Source organism: Canis lupus, chromosome 34 (assembly GCF_011100685.1).
Source record: "Canis lupus familiaris isolate Mischka breed German Shepherd chromosome 34, alternate assembly UU_Cfam_GSD_1.0, whole genome shotgun sequence".
NCBI classification, from domain to species: Eukaryota; Metazoa; Chordata; class Mammalia; order Carnivora; family Canidae; genus Canis; species Canis lupus.
Genome location: NC_049255.1, coordinates 22415654 through 22432219, shown reverse-complemented (window position 1 = coordinate 22432219; position 16566 = coordinate 22415654). Strand labels below are relative to the sequence as shown.

General features: G+C 37.6%; 1 long non-coding RNA gene across 1 annotated transcript in view; it reads left to right on the top strand.

The window, feature by feature from the left end:
* Positions 1-6421: 6421 nt before the first annotated feature.
* Positions 6422-16566, top strand: part of LOC119867446 — a 49120-nt gene continuing 38975 nt past the window's right edge. Inside the window, exons 1-3 of the long non-coding RNA XR_005383555.1 lie at positions 6422-6486; positions 8999-9064; positions 15892-16018. This is a non-coding gene — a long non-coding RNA (uncharacterized LOC119867446). The remainder of the gene's footprint in view (positions 6487-8998; positions 9065-15891; positions 16019-16566) is intronic.

Sequence of the window (16566 nt, the reverse complement as noted above, 5' to 3'; positions counted from 1 at the left end):
CAAAGCTTTGCATAGCTCTCTCTCCTCTGTTTCATCTTCCAAGTCTTTTTACATGGTTAACCAACTTGATAATAAACTCATGTTTTACATTTTTTCCTGTATCTACTGTATCCGTCAATGTTCTCTAGAGAAACAAAGCCAATAAAATATCTGTGTGTGTGTCTACATTCATAGTGAGGGATGGGGGGAAGAAAGAGGGAAAGGAGTAGAGATTTAAAGGATTTGTTGCGTAATTGTGGGGGTTGGCAAGTTTGAATTATGTAGAATAGTCCAGAAGGCTGGAAATGTAGGATGGATTTCTATGTTATAGTCTTTTTTTTTTTTTTTTCTATGTTATAGTCTTGAGGCAGAATTTCTTCTTTGGAAAATCTCAGTTTTTGCTCCTAAGGCCTTAAACTAATTGGATGAGGCCCACCCACAGGTAATGTCCCTTAAAGTCAATTGACTATAAATGTTAACCACATCTACAAAATACCTTAGCAGCAACATCTAGACTAGTGTTTGACCAAATAATTGGCACTCCAGCCGACCCACATCGACACATTTTAAAATTAACCATCATATCTACCTTTTCTCAGTCTCTGGTTTTAGAATAATCCAGGCTCAGAATTTGGTAATTAATATAAAAAGAAACCCACTATCCTGGGTTGTGTGTTTTTTTTTCCAGCAACAGGAGGTCAAGGAATTGGCAGATGAGAGCTTCAAATGTCTCCTTGGATGTTGAAGACCTCAAGAGTAAATCTTTGGGGTGCCTGGGTGGCTTAGTCAGTTCAGCATTTGCCTTCAGCTCAGGTCATGATTCCTGGGTCCTGGGATGGAGCCTCAAGTCAGGGTCTGGTTCCCTGCTTCTCCTTCTCCTTCTGCTGTTCTCCCTGTTTGTACTCTCTTGCTTTCTCTCTCCCTATCAAGTGAATAAATAAAATCTTTTTAAAAAGAATACATTTTTATATTGAGAAATAGGATACATAGTTTGGAGCATAGGCTCCACAGCTAGACTACAGGGGTTCAAATGCCAGTTTTGCCATGTACAAGCTATGAGACTCAAAATGAGTTGGCTACCTTCAATTTGAATGATTTTTTTTTGTTCTTTTCAGAATGGGGATAATAATGATGTCTTCCTCATTGAGTTGTGTAGGAACTACATTAAACCATATAAAATGCTTACAACAGTGTCTGTTACATACCAAGTACATAACAAGTGTTACCTGTGGCAGTAATTATGAGAACGATGAGCATGATGTGATGATGGTGATGATGATGGTGATGATGACCTTTGACAAGAACAGGAGAGAGTTATTCAGAAGATAAAGCTTTTCATCAATAGGGCCAGGAGATGCTAGTTTTGTGGAAGCCTTGTGAATAACACAGACAGATGGTATGAACCTGAGAGGAACCAAACTTCTGAAGAAGAAAGAAATCTTTGAGTTATAATTCTTCAGAGGAGGCAGGGAAAACACTTCACCTGAGCTTCCTAGAAAACAGTCTCAACACTTTAGTGTCGAGATAAACAGGAATGTGAGATATGTTGGAATTAGCCCAGATAATTTTTCAGAAAAAGAGGATTTAGACCAAGTGGGTAGCATTCTGAGAACTTCAGAATGATGACTCTTACTTAAAGCTTTCTCTGTGGTTGGAGCCTGGTGGCTCAATCAGCTAAGCAATTGACTCTTGATTTCAGCTGAGGTCATGATCTCAGGGTTGTGAAATAGAACACACACACACACACACACACACACACACACACCTGCCACCTCCCCAGGGACTCCAGCTCAGCAGAAATATGCTTGAGATTCTCTCCCCCTCCTTATGTCCCTTCACCCCCTCAGTGCACAGGCAAGCACTCTCTTTAAAAAACTAAACTAAATTAAAATAAGACAAAATGAAACAAAATCATTCTATTTCTCTGTTGTAATTAAAGGAAGTGAAAACAGGAAGGTAGTGTGCATGCGTGCATGTACATGTGTATGTACATGTGGTTGATAGAGAGAGGACAAGCCACATGTACAGGAGCATAAAGAAATGACTCTTTCTCAAGTAATTACTGTCATTATTATATTTGAAAAATGAAATTGAAATAATATTTTCAATTCAAATCTTGCCTTTTCATTTAATATTACATCTTGATTATTTCATTATGCCATTATTCTTCAAATTTATTATTTTATGAAGGATGTTATATTATACCAATGTTTCACAAGGTCTTTAAACCAGCTAGATATTTTCCCATCTTAAATCATATAATTGATGATAATTAGATAAATTCTGATCACATTTACAGGATAATTTTCTTCAGTAGTTTAAATTGTTTCCAAAGCTTTAGGTTAAAAAATATCTTGTTATTTTTATTGAGTTTTGATTTTTAGGGAGATTGAAATTTTATTCTATATGTTCAATTGATAAGGCATATTTTTTAATTTTATATCTTTTGCTTATTATTCAGTAAGAGAATTAGAGTATTTTTTCTTGATATAAATGGGCTTTTTGTGTGCTGATTATATGGACATTTCATCCAATATATGCATTCCAAATATTCATTCCTAGCCTGCATTTTTCTTTTTAATATCATCTATGAAGTTTTAATACCAATCTTCCAATTGTCTGTCCAAACATAGTGATATTTTTACATACTGATTTAATTTATTACTTTCATATTTTGTAGAGCCTCCTCTGTCTTGTAAAGGTAAAGGCAGAGGTAATTGTGAAAGATGAGTAAAGATAATTTTAAGGTGTATTTTAATGTTATAGTAAATAGAGTAGTGTGATAGCTTTATGAGACCTTCATATATCACTCAGATCCTAGTCTGAACATCTGTCTAATGCAGAAAGCAGTTGAATTTCTGGTATGTAGTTATCATTTATCAAATTTTTTCCCTATATTTTCTGGCTTCTTCTGTTAGGTTATTTCTATTTGAGTAGGGGGTATATATTCCTGGAAAATCTAGAATTGATTTTTATGTTTCAATTGAGTAATGCAGGCTCATTTTTTAAGAAAATTTATAATATTGCTTTTGAACTGGACTACACTTGTTTGTCCAGGGGTTCTATACATTACTGAAGGTATAACAGTCCCCTTTCTGTTCATTTCTGTCTCTGAAAATACCACATTTCTGTTTGTGTCACCTTAAAATAAATGTGAAAAACACAGTACCAATTAGGGACTTAAGCATTGTCTTAGCATTGCACCTTGTAAAGCTTTGTAGTAATTTCTTTGTAACCCAGAAATGGCTTTATTGCTTCTATGCAGCAGAAGGTCCCTATCTCCAGGGAGGCAGGGAGAAGGGTACTAAAATTTCTTACCATTTTCTTGGTTGACTCTGTTATTTTGTTTTATTGACATTGTTTTAACTGCTGCTATCATTAATATTCAATATCAAAAGCACTACAGAAGTCAAACACAAAAATTTACTCTGCTTTTGTAAATTTCTGTCTTGTTTTTACTTTGATAAACGTGCAAACAGAAATGCATGTCCATATCAAAAAAGTAGCCATTTCCCTTTTTCTTTGACAAATACTATCTGGTTGAGATGTCACTCTCTGGTATTTTTTTTTTTTAACATTTATCTATTTATTTGAGAGAAAGAGTGAGAGGGAGAACAGGGGAAGGGGCAAAGGGAGAGGGAGAGAGAATCCCAAGCAGACTCCCTGCTGAGCATGAAGCCCAATACGGGGCTCAATCTTGCAACCCTGAGATCATGACCTGAGCTGAAACCAAGACTCCATGCTTAACTGACTGAGCCCCCCGGGCACCCCTTGTCTCGGTACATTCGTGACTCTTCACACTGACAAAACAACACTTATAACCTAATGGTCACAGTGTCTGTGGCAGTGCATTTAGAAAGATGTTTTCCATCTGTGGGTTTCTACTTCTCTATGTGTAAGCTGAGGCTATGTCTACCCATGGTTCTTCACCACAAAATGGGGAAGAAAAATGAGATAACGTCTGGGAGTTAAATATCTAGAACTCACTGTCCAGTAAGTATAGAAGAGATCATTGGGTATGCAAAATAAAATAAAAATTATTTGTTTTTTAATCAATGAGACAAAGGGGAGAAAAAGGGGATGAAACATTAACTTCCATTCATTTATTCATTTATTAATTCATTCAAAATGTCATGGACAGCCTATTCTATCCCAGGCATTGTATGGAAATTGGAAAATTGAAAATTATATAGCCCTTTACGGAACTATCTAGTGGGAGGAACTGATATAGATACAAAGAACTGTAACAGAACACATGATGTGATAAGATTGAAAGTGACTATCACCAGTACAGGATAGGAAAATAGTTGTATAAAGGGAAAAAGGAAGTAGGAATTTGTTGCAACTTTGCAATTTTATTATGTAAAGCTATTGGCAATACATTAATCTCAATGATAAATGAGTAGTTTTGCTAAGCAACTTGTGGAGTTTTTTTTCAATTACAATTATTTCTTGGGAATTTCTGCATCCTTTCATCACCTTTTTAAATCACTATTGCATAGAACTGCATGATATGATTTATCTTTTGAATGGGGTATGGGTGTCTGAATACCCAAGGTTGCTAAGCTCATAGATTTTCCAAGAATGTATGGGAATGGAAAAAGGAAACAATTTCTAAATCTTTGACTTTCAAATAAACTTTTCCCTGAAATTGATTTGCCCGAGAATGATCCTATTGTCTGAAAGTCCTGCTTGCCTCCCCTTTTGCAATCAATTCATCAATCAATCAATCAATCGCCATTCACCTATGTAACAGCAGAGAAGAGCACCTCTCACCAATCCTTATTATTCACTGTGATGCAATTGCCTCAAGATAGAAATTATTTTAAGGTGTAAATCAAAAGATAGTCGGGAATGTGTAGCCTCTGGGGGGGAAGGGGACAGGAAGAACAAGGCACAGAAAGTTTGTTTTTTAAATATTTTATTTATTTATTCAAGAGACATAGAGAGAGAGGCAGAGACCGGCAGAGGGAGAAGCAGGCTCCTCACAGGGAGCCCGACGTGGGACTCGATCCCAGGACCAGGATCACTCCCTGAGCCAAAGGCAGATGCTCAACCACTGAGCCACCCAGACGCCCCAAGGCACAGAAAGTTTTAACAAACTGAGAGAGAATATTGATTTTATCATGCAATTGGAATAGCTTAGAATTGGTTTTCCCAGTAATTTATATGCTGTTTGAACTGAAAACAAAGTAAAACATTTTGGGCACAAATACAAGAACTATCTTTGCTATTTGGATTATATGGCAACCATTTTCTATAAATTGAATGAGTGGATTTACAGCACCTAGATTTAGATGAAGATGTATTTAAAGCATTTGCACAATATTAAAAATATCAGAAATCATATATTTTGTAATAAAACATTATTTTCTTAAACATTTTATTTATTTATTTATTTATTTATTTATTTATTTATTTATTTATTTTAGAGAGGAGTAGGCACGAGAGGGAAAGAGAATCTCAAGCAGACTGCATCCTGAGTGCCAACAAAAGGCTCAATCTCATGACCCTGAGATCATGACCTGAGCTGATCTCAAGAGTCCGAGGTTTAACAGACTGAGCCACCCAGGAGGCCAACAATAAAACATTATGATTAAAATAAAGTCGATGTCATAGTTTCTCAAAGGGAGAGTAAAGGCTGAAAATAGGCCAGGGAGCAAGTGAAGAAATACAGGCAGAGGGTATGGAGGTGAATGGGCCCTAAGCCATGGTTATCTCTGGAGCTGGAAGATTTGGAAGGAGGGCGAAGTGTCCTGAGTAGGGTGAGTCAGGAGAGAGCTTAGTAGTGGGTAAGTGGGAAGGGGAGAAAATCAAGGAGAGGGAGTGTTCGGAGGAGGGGAAATGACGTTCAGGTCAAGGTTATACAGCTTTGTAAAAATGCTGGCTTACTGTGAGTGAGATGGGAAGCCAGTGGAGCATTGTAAGCAGGAGAGAGACAGGATCTGATTTTCATTTTAAAAGAATCTTTCTATCTGCTCCTTTAAAAGCAGATCACATTAGGGAGCAAAACCCCCGGACACCTGTTAGGAGGCTGTTTCAGTCATTCCCATAGGAGATGGTGATGGCTCAGAATGGAGGAGGTGAGCAGTGTTGGCGAGCTTCAATCTTCGTATGTCTTGAGACTACAGACACAGTAGGGCCCTACGAATTTCTGGCAAGTTGAATAGAGGATATGAGAGAAAGTGTTTCCAATTAAGCCTTCTAGAATTTTGGCCTGAGCTCCTGGAATGATGAAATTTCTATTTTCTGAACTGTAGGAGGTGGAGGCAAGGACAGGTTTAGAAGAGATCAAGAGTTTGTTTTTCAGGTCATGGGTAGAATGCATATAAGGTACAGAAAAAGAGATGTCAGCAAGCATCTGGAGGTCAGAGGAGGAGCCAACGAGCTTGGAGCATAAATCAAGTGGAGAGTCGCAGATGTTGAATCAGAACCAAGAGGCCAGAGGAGGTCACCAAGGAAATGAGGAGGGATGGAAAGAAGGTCTTAGGATTGAGTCCTGAGGAGGTAAGGAGTAGGAGGAGATGAACAGGAACGAAGTCTCGGTGGCCATGGAGGAAGGGAGACAGCTAGGAGATCGCCAGGTTTTGGAAAGTAAGAGACATTAGTTTGCTTTCACATCTTTACCATTTTTCACTCGTATTTTTAACAAAATGAAGCAATGAACATAAATCTTTGTGAACATATGTATTTCCTGAGGATTCATTCCAGAAGTAGAACTGCTATGTCAAAAATAAGTACATTTAGAAATTTTATAGAGTCTGCCAAACTGCCTTCCAAGTCGGCTTTACCAGTTGATTCCTCTTCTAGAGTGTTTGAGAGTGTTCATTTCCGCGTGTTATTACACACTCTTAGTATTTCCAAACCTTAAAAATAAGTAAAAATACCTGATTTTGGTTTGCATTTTTCTGATCAGTGTTAAGCCTGAGTATCTTTATCAGGTTTGGTCCATTTGTATTTCTTCAGTGAATCCTGGTCCAAATCATTCACCCATTTTTTATTGACTTGTTTTTTTATTGATGTGTACATGGAGAAGCACTTTTATATCCTGAATGTAATTTCCAGTCTGTCACTTGTTGTTTAACTTTGTTTATGGTGTCTGTCATCGCAGAGAAATTGAAAATTTTTATGCAGTTAAGTGTGTCAAACCTTTTCTTTATGGCTCTGGGGTTGTGTTTTGCTTGGATTTTCCCCACCATATGGTTATAAAATTTACCCTGCATTTTCTCCTTAACACTTTTATAGTTTTGTGTTTTACATTTACCTCTCTAAGCCATAAGGAATTTATACCAATATATGGCTTGAAGTTGAAAATGACTATTTTTTTTTCAATATGCATAACACATTTTGGTAACACCATTCATTGAATACTTGCTCTCTTTTCCCCACTGATTTGAAATGTCACTTTAATCATCAGCTTAATTTCAATATCTTTCATGATTTTTTTTCTGGCCTCCGTGTGCTATTCAGTTGGTCTACAGATCTATTTTTGCATAATTTTACATATTTTAATAACTATTATTTTATGATACTTTTTAACCCTTTAAATAAGTTATTTACCTTATCTTTTGAGGGGTTATTGTTTCACATTTTCCCTTTCATTAAAAAACACAAGAACCGATTTGTAATGTTCCAATATACAAATAAACATTTTTGAGATTTTCCTGGGATTTTGTTTAAATCAAATAGCTAAAGTTGAGAAAAGTGTGCATATTTATAATAATGACTCTTCCTTTGATAAGCATAGCATACCTTATCACTCTTCCATGTCCCTTGACAGAGTTCTAGAATTTTCTTCATGACTGTCTTACTCACTGTCTTACTCACTGAATGTTAAACTTATTTCTAGCTAATTTACAATTTTTCCTAGAATTTTATGAGAAGGGATATTTTGAAAAGGTGTCCAAATACAACTGTAAGAGGAGAGCCACCTAAGTTTTTATAATGTTAACTCTATTAACTGGGCTTCAATATTCACATAGCATTTACAGTAATTAGAATGTGTCTTTGGGTAAATTTGCTGGTTTTTCCGATCCACTGCTTGTCAACTTACAGCTGATGGTGTAATAAAACAGACCACTAGATGGCAGAACAAGCCATCTTTCCTGGAGTTGGGTAAACATTTTTAGACAAGAAACAGATTCACAACCCCGGTGAGAATAAATTATTTTGTAGTCCACAATGCCCTAGCATACACTGGTGATTTATAAAAAAGAATCAATATAAATAGATCGATGATCCCTGACTCCAAAACAATTGCCATAAATTATACTTTATTAAAGTCCTCAAACATGGTGTGTTTTTTTTTTTCTTCCTTGAATTCATCTTTCTCATTCCACTGCAGAACTTTAGGTATTCTGTAGAGTTCAGTTTTTTACTTTCTGCTTCGTATGGTTTTTTTCTACCTCCAAATAACTACTCCAGAGTCTCAATCGTCATCTCTGTGCCCAGAACCCAACTGAATTCATGACTCTGAACTCACTTTTATCCTCAGGTGTCATATTTTCAAGAAAGAGTCAACATGTTTCATAGGCTACATGAGATTTTCCTCCTCCTCCAAGGCAGATGGGTTGTTGGTACTTATTTTCCCCCAGTGATCATTTGGCCAATACTTTTTAAGCAGCAGACTATATCTCCTTAGTGGGCTGGGAAATTAATTTATTAACTGTGTCTACCAATATAAAAAATGAAATATAGTAGAAAAATGTTAGAGTGTAATGACCATAGTAAGGGAAAATATCCCTTTTATGAGATGTTTGTGTTAGCTAAATATATTCGTCTATTTGAGTATGTGTACTGGATGGTGATAAAAAATGTGTTTTTTACTGTGGGTCATAGTCAAAAAAAAGTTTGAAGAAGAAAAATAGAAACTGTACTGGAATCTCCCAGACTTTACCTTATCCAATATAATGGAGGAACCCAAGGCTCCACTTCCTGAAATGTAACAGATGACTTGATGCCTAGCCCTTCGGTCTTTGCACAAATATTAAACTCCTATACTATGCCTCTATGTGCACAGGACCACGGAATCTACCAAGGGTTTTTCTAAAGATGTAGAAGTCCTCACCTCTCTATAGCTGCTCAGGTATGTCAAGTTCTCTCGTGTCTCCTGCCATAATTAGCTTCAGAGTTCCTGCGTGCTGCACTCTAAGCACAGCCATAGGCTGTCTCCTTGCCTGACTTCTTTACAGGAGTAGATCTAAACCCTATCCATGTTGCAGTCTCACTGGACATTCACTTCTATGTCTTACTGTCACTTAAAAGTGAATACATTTGAATCTTAACTCATTTTATTTGTCCCAGATCAGCTCATATCTCGATTTTTATATTATTAACAGCTTTATCTATTTGGTAATCACTTAGGTAATCACTTAACATGACTATTAGGTTAGATGCTAAGAACATTCTCTTTGGACTTAGACGAATCTGTCTTTGAGGTGCCTGGTAGTTTCAGTAGTTTCAGTAGTTTCAGTGACCACCTCTTGATTTCTGCTTAGGTCATGATCTCTTTCAGATCCTGGGATCCAGCCCCACCTTGGCTCTGTGCTCTGCACTCAGCAATGGGCTCTGAGTTCAGCATGGAGTCTTCTTGAGAGTCTCTCCTTCTCCCTTTGCCCCTCCCCATCTTAAATAAATAAATAAAAATCTTTAAAGAATCCTTCTTTGAATATCAGCTTACCACTTTCTCTCTGCGTGTCTGTATGCAAGTTACTTAGCCTCCCTAACTCTGACATCCTCATTTCTGCACTGGATAGAATGATGGTGCCTATGTTATAGAGGTATTGAGAAGACCAATGCTATGATGCTTTCAAAGCTCTTAATGCTGTGTTTGGCAAATAATGAGAACACAGTAAATGTGAATTGCTGTTTTTAATAGTAGTGGCAGTGATAGTAGCAGCAGCAATCCTGAAAAAAATCAACAGAATCCTTTATTCACTTTGGTATGATCTGAATTCTCTCTCTTTTTTTTTTAAATCTAAATTCTTTTGAGTTTTTGATCCTGCATAGTACCTAGCTTAATGTCTACTGTATGGAATGTGTTCCATAAGGTATGCCTGTGATAAATCTTTTTTATTTCAATATTCCATAATTATTCATTTTATTCAACTAATCTTTTAATAGTGTTTTCCTCAAGTACTTATTTTGCCTTTTAATTAGAGAATTACTTTTTCTAAAAATGCTGTTTATATTCCACAATTTTGTAGTGAAAATTGGGAGGTATTAGTGTGGTTCCTTAAAAAAGAAAAAAAAAAGGAAAACTATATGCATGCCTTGTGTTTATAGAGATGAGATTAATCCATTTTTTTTTCATTATGAAGTTCACATTATAAATGTAAAATGAGAAGAGTCAGAGCCTAAATGTTGTAAAACTACTCTCAAGTGACTTAGAGGTTTTCCCCATCCCCCAAATACTTGATATATTTAGAAAAATTTAAATTATCTTGTTCCTTTACATTCTCAAGATATTATGGCAAGAATATGCTTTCAATGTAGCAGAAAAAGAAATAAGATATTTGGAGACACTTTGTTCCCTACGACATCCCTACATCTAATTCAGTACCTGGCATGGTGCTCAACAGTATTTACTGAGGGAGAATGTAAATAAATAAAAGCAATCACAGCCTGGACTTGGACTTGCTAATTAATATCCTGGCAGTAGTGATTTACTTCTAGAATATAAAATGGGGAAAGACTACCTTATAGGTCTAGCATCATGTAAAATGAGAACTGTATGAAAGCGTATGACAGATAGTAAACATTATCATTAGTTTCCTCCTCCCTTTTGTTGATGTAATGATAAAACTTATCTACTTAAATGGTTGGGTTAGTCTTATTAATAGAGGTTTTAATGTTTTGATAAGGCTATAAAAGTATAAATGTAATTCAAGACTGCAGTGTAAGCACCGAATATTACTGCTAGCTCTAGAAAAGGATTTTAGGCCGTCTATCCTATTGCTTTATTTCATAGATGAGGGAACTGAGGCACAGAGAGGTAGAGGTGTCTCTTTCCCAAATTCCTACAGTAAGTTAATAACTTCAGTGGATCTACATTCCAAATATCTTAATTCCCAGTAAAACACAAAATAATCTTCCCTCTCAATCTCTCTCTCCCTCCCTCTTCCCTGCACCCCCACTCCTTTCTCTGACTCTTTCTCTCTCTCTCTTTCGTTTCCCGACCTCTCCCTTTACCAGGCAGCTTCCCAAGCTTGGTGTCAGATGATCATCGGCCAAGAGGGACCCACGAGAAAAGCCAGTAAGACAGCAGGCAAAGTTAAGACACAGCATCTGTTAATGTTTTACTCTCATGTTAAACATCAGCTAGAAACTTAGGAAGAGCTCTCTGGGGTGGCCAGAGTTGTGCAGCTCACGTGCAACACATGCCAACCACTCTGGCCTTTGAGACTCTGGAGCACTGATGGGAAGCTACAGAGAAATGCAAGAGTGAGCAGTTAATCAAAGGGCTTCTCCATATGTTGCTGGCACCTATGTTCAATAAATCTTTAGTCCTTGCATTTGTTCCGTGCTTAGATTATTTCATTAGTTTTTTCCCTTCAAAATATTTATTTACTTGTATTTATGTCCATTATTTCAACTATTTGTCCCTATATTATATTTTTAAAATATTTTAGTCATAAAAATAGTTTCTAAGAAATAAGTAATTTATTTCTGTTCATTTAAAACTTTATCTTTTTATAATTGTATTGATGTTTTAACTGAAGTATGTTTTGCTTATTTAACCATCTCCCTTCTTCAAATGTTTAAAAAAAATCATTGGCATCTGTTAAAAAAAAGATGTTTGTAAAAATATATATATAGTTGATATCATCTTTAAATATTATTGTTTCTATTTAAAAATCAATAAATTATCATTAACCTTCAAAACTACTGAGTAGGTAAAGTTATATCATCACTCTGAGAATATTTAATATATTTAGGAACTGAAATCTGACCTGAAAGAGTGTAATTAATTATATTTTTAAATGCCAATCATGGGGGACCTGGGTGGCTCAGTGGTTGAGCATCTGCTTTTGGCTCAGGTGGTGATCCCGGAGTTCTGGAATCAAGTCCCATATCGGGCTCCCTGCAGGGAGCCTGCTTCTCCCTCTGCCTGTGTCTCTGCCTCTCTCTCTCTCTCTGTGTCTCTCATGAATAAATAAATAAAATCTTTTTTAAAAATGCCAATCAGTTAGTCAGCCTACTGTTCATTTCTTATTTTCCAGGCCCATACTAAAGTCTGTTACTGTAACACTTGTTACAGAAAGGCTTCATAGTGGGTATTTTTGGCTCCATATTCCAAATGAGTAAACTCATATTTAAAGAGGCCCAAATCACATGACTAATGAGAGGCAGGGTAAGATTCAAATCCAAGGTATTTGGGGCTTCTTCCATCATCTCATGAAGTCTCAATCAACTAAAAACTTTCAGCATTTATTTAGCAGCGGCCATGTGCTAGATGCCGTTGTAGGTATCCTCTGTTTTTCTCACACCACCTCACTCAAGGCATTATAACAATCTGAAACAGAATTGCAAAGGTCAAATTTACCTTCTGTAGAGGGATGTTGATCATTTGAATCTCAGTCTGATTTTAAATACTCCATACTTCTATAGGAGTTCTTAGGAATGTGAGATAGAATTCAAAAGGCCCATTAACCTGGATCAGAAAAAAAATCATCATTTTCATACTAATATTTAATAAGACTTAACACTGTCATCAACTATGAGTCATGACTAAAAAGAATTACAGTATTACAGACGTCCAAGGTAGCCGAAGGTGTCCAGGAGGTAAAAATGATTAAGATTCAAAAACTTCCATACTGACTTTCAAAAAAGTCATTATGCTTAGCGTTGGGGTTCATAAATCAACAGAAAAACCTACCCCAGTGAGCTCAGAGACTTTTTAAGGACATAGATGTGCAAACATTAAACACAGGCAGAGTTCTTAGGGGCTGTAGTGGAGGTGGTCAAAGATAAAATCACCAACTTTATTCCAGACAGCTCCCCAGGAATAGAGGCAACCAGGAGGCATTTCTTTTTCTTTTCTTTTTTGTAAGATTTTATTTATTTACTTATTTGAGACAGAGAGAGAGCATGAGCAGGGGGAGAGGGAGAAGCAGACTCCCCGCTGAGCAAGGAGCCTGATGTGGGGCTGGATCCCAGGACCCCGAGATCATGACCCAAGCCAAAGGCAGATGCTTAACTGATTTAGCCACCCAGGTGCCCCTCAGGAGGTATTTTTTAGGAGTTTCTTGAGCAATATCTTTGGGAAGAATAGCAACCCACCCTGCAGCGACAGTTCAGGCAATAAGTACGAAATCTTGGTAAAAAGAGAAATTGTGCAAATGCACTGAATGTGGGTGGCAAGGAGTGTTTGGAGAACTGAACACTGTGCAGGACCAGTGGGCTGCAAGATGCATGGGAGGCTGTAAAGCCAGGCAGGGCCTGGTCATGCTGGTCACTCCGCCTTAATACAGTGTCGAGTTTCCAGAAGAGGGGAAAGCTTTGAGAAATATCTATTTCCCACAAGAAATACCAACATGTTTAACAAATAAGTGATCGGGGCTGATCTCTACAAGTCTTTATTATTCCCTGACTGTAAACCTTGTTTTGCTTCAAGCCCACCTTGAGTTTCAGGTGCTTGGTTTCTTGGAGGGGCAGCAGAGATAGCTGAGGTTGATGAGATGCCCCTGAGAGAGAGCGAGAGAATGAGAGCAGGGTCCTCTTAGTGTGGGGTCTTGGGCTCTGGAATGTTAACCAGATGTTCAGACAGAGCTCCAGTTTGTTTTCCTTCTGACCAGAGTTCTCACTTTGTCTGGGAACAGAGGCTGGAAACGAGGGGGCTTGCAGGAATTCTAGGAGCCATGAAGGCAGGGACATGAAAGCGCTGGCTCCTTAAATCTGGACTTCCGTTCCAGATACCAGTGCAGATCTTCCCTCACTGCCCAGAAAGCGATCCACAGCTTCAGTTGGAAAAAATAACCTTTTCCAAAGCTTTGAGGCAGCGCCGGTGGGACTAAAGTTGGGACAGAATGGGCTTGTGCACCAGTGGGGGCCAGAGATAAAATTTATTGAGTAACAGCCCTTTCTGTGTGTCAAGCACGATGCTAAACATTTTACAAACATTAGGTCATTTTTTTTGCCTCACAGTAATTCCATGAGGTAGGTATTACTTTTCCTAGTTTGCTGATTAGAAAGTTGTGCTTTGAGAGGTTAAGTGGTTTCTCAGACTTCACCCTACAGTTTGCCTGTGTAGGAGCCAAGATTTATACTCAGCTCTGGCCGACTCCAAGCCCGTGCTCTGTACAGCAAGAGGCAGTTGTACATAGTGGAAAGAGCACTTTTTAAAGAGTCAGCCTGGATCCAACTTCTCACTCTGCCACTTAATTTGCTGCGAAACTTCGGTTAAGCCATTTCCTCTTGTCTCTTGGATTCCTTATATGCAGAATGGGATTAATAATAATTTTATTTACCACAGATACTTCTTGTGGAAACCAATTGAATTCGTGTGTATAACAGAGCTTTTGATGTGGTCAAGTCCTATGTAAAATAATTTACACATTTTTAATTTCCTTCAAAGCCTCAGTTTCGGGGATCCCTGGGTGGCTCAGTGGTTTAGCGCCGCCTTCAGCCCAGGGTGTGATCCTGGAGACCCGGGATCGAGTCCCACGTCAGGTTCCCTGCATGGAGCCTGCTTCTCCCTCTGCCTGTGTCTCTGCCTTTCTCTCTGTGTCTCTCATGAATAAATAAATAAAATCTTTAAAATAAAAAAAAAAAAGCCTCAGTTTCTTTACCCATAAATTTGGGATAATACCAGTGCTGCATATCTCACAAGGATGTTGGAAGAAACAACTAAGATGATCTATGGGGAAGTACTTTATAAGCTGTAAAGTATTATACAAATGAGGTAATGTGCAAGCGATCACCTTATAATTCTAATAGGCTGTAAGGGATTACAGCGATTACTGCCAGTTCCTCTGAGACTAATAACATGTATCACTGGTTAATATTCTCTTGCTTTTATTAGGTTCCTTCGATTGCTGTGGCATATGTATGTTCCAAGGAACTTGGCATCGGACTTCATCCTATCCAATTCTCCCCCTCCCAGCCACTATTCAACAAGATGACGCTGCTATGAAAGCAGCAGCCTGTTCCTTGAAAGACCTGCCCAAGTCAGAGCTTCATGTATTACATATCCTAAGATCCGCACATGCATTAATACTATAAAAGAGGTTTTGTGCGAGAGACAAATACAAACACCATGAGGTCACTTCTTCCAGAGTATAACAGGATGCAGACTCTTGGAAGAAAATAGTATAAATGTCCTTTCGGAAAATTTTGTCTCTGAGCTCAGAACACATTATAAATTTTTCCAGAACCCTCCAACATACAGTACATCAAACAGAGTGCCTTTTCTTTTCTTTCCTTTATTTCTCTCTCCTTTTTTTTTTTTCTCTCTCCTTTTAAGTACTATTTTCAGAGAAAGGAGGAAAAGCTAGGAGGAGCTTTTAGTGGCTAATGATAGCCAATGTCAGTTTGGCCCTTTGACCTCATAAGGTTCCACACTGCTTGCAGAGAGAACAGTGGGTCCAGGATCAAGGTCTCAGTCCCACTTTCCCAGCTGGGTGAATAGTTCAATTTTTCAGCCCTCTTCATCTGCCAAGGAGGTCAGTATGACATGCCATTAAGTAAATATTGAAGTGGAAATCAGGAGAGCTGGGTCTATTAAATAAGTCTACAAATAATTGTAGTATGACAAAATAACTACTTTTAATGAGGTCTGCTAAGTTCCTGACATGACTTGTCAGAAACTTAATAAACAGTTTTCGAATGATGAAAAAAAAAATAATGGTATAAAATACTCAGTAACCAGTAAGCAAAATTTCAATGGAGGCATTCTGCTCACTGTGCTTATAGATTTCTGGAGGCTCTGGCTGTAGCATATGACTTGTTTCTGGACCAAGAGGGCTGACTCCAGAGAAGGTGTAAGAGCCGTGAGTTGCACACCAGTGATTCCCTCCACTATGCAGTGCTGCCTCCTATGGTGAGTGAATTATCCTCTGAGCCTCAGTTTCCCCATCTGTAAATGAATCTGGAGAATCTAGTCTCCATCCAGCTCTGGAAGGTCACTTCCAGCTTTGTGAGTCTACTTTTCTAGTACAACGCATAACATTCAACCCTAGACCTCAAATATGCAGTAAGCACTTAAAGCCAAGTCCTCGCTCCAGGAAGAGACATCAAACACACAAGAGGTTGTATAGTCTCTCCTGACAGAGTAGAGCCATCATTTCCTTTCATGTCTTACTGAAGCATTAGGCCATTTGATTAACTGTTGACTCCCAATCCCAGAAATACTAAGTAGTAAGTTGACATCATTTGCTCTCATTTCACACCCTGGGTAATTTATTTTTATTAATTAGCATTGATAATTGATTATTACTTCTTATTATTGATGAATAATTAAATATTAAATTTTATCAAAAAACTGTAATGGTTGATCTTCAGTCTTTTCTCTCTAGACCAATGATTTTTATTCATAATTGTACATTAATGTTATGCAGCTTTTAAAACAGAGGGATGGTGGGGTGGGGT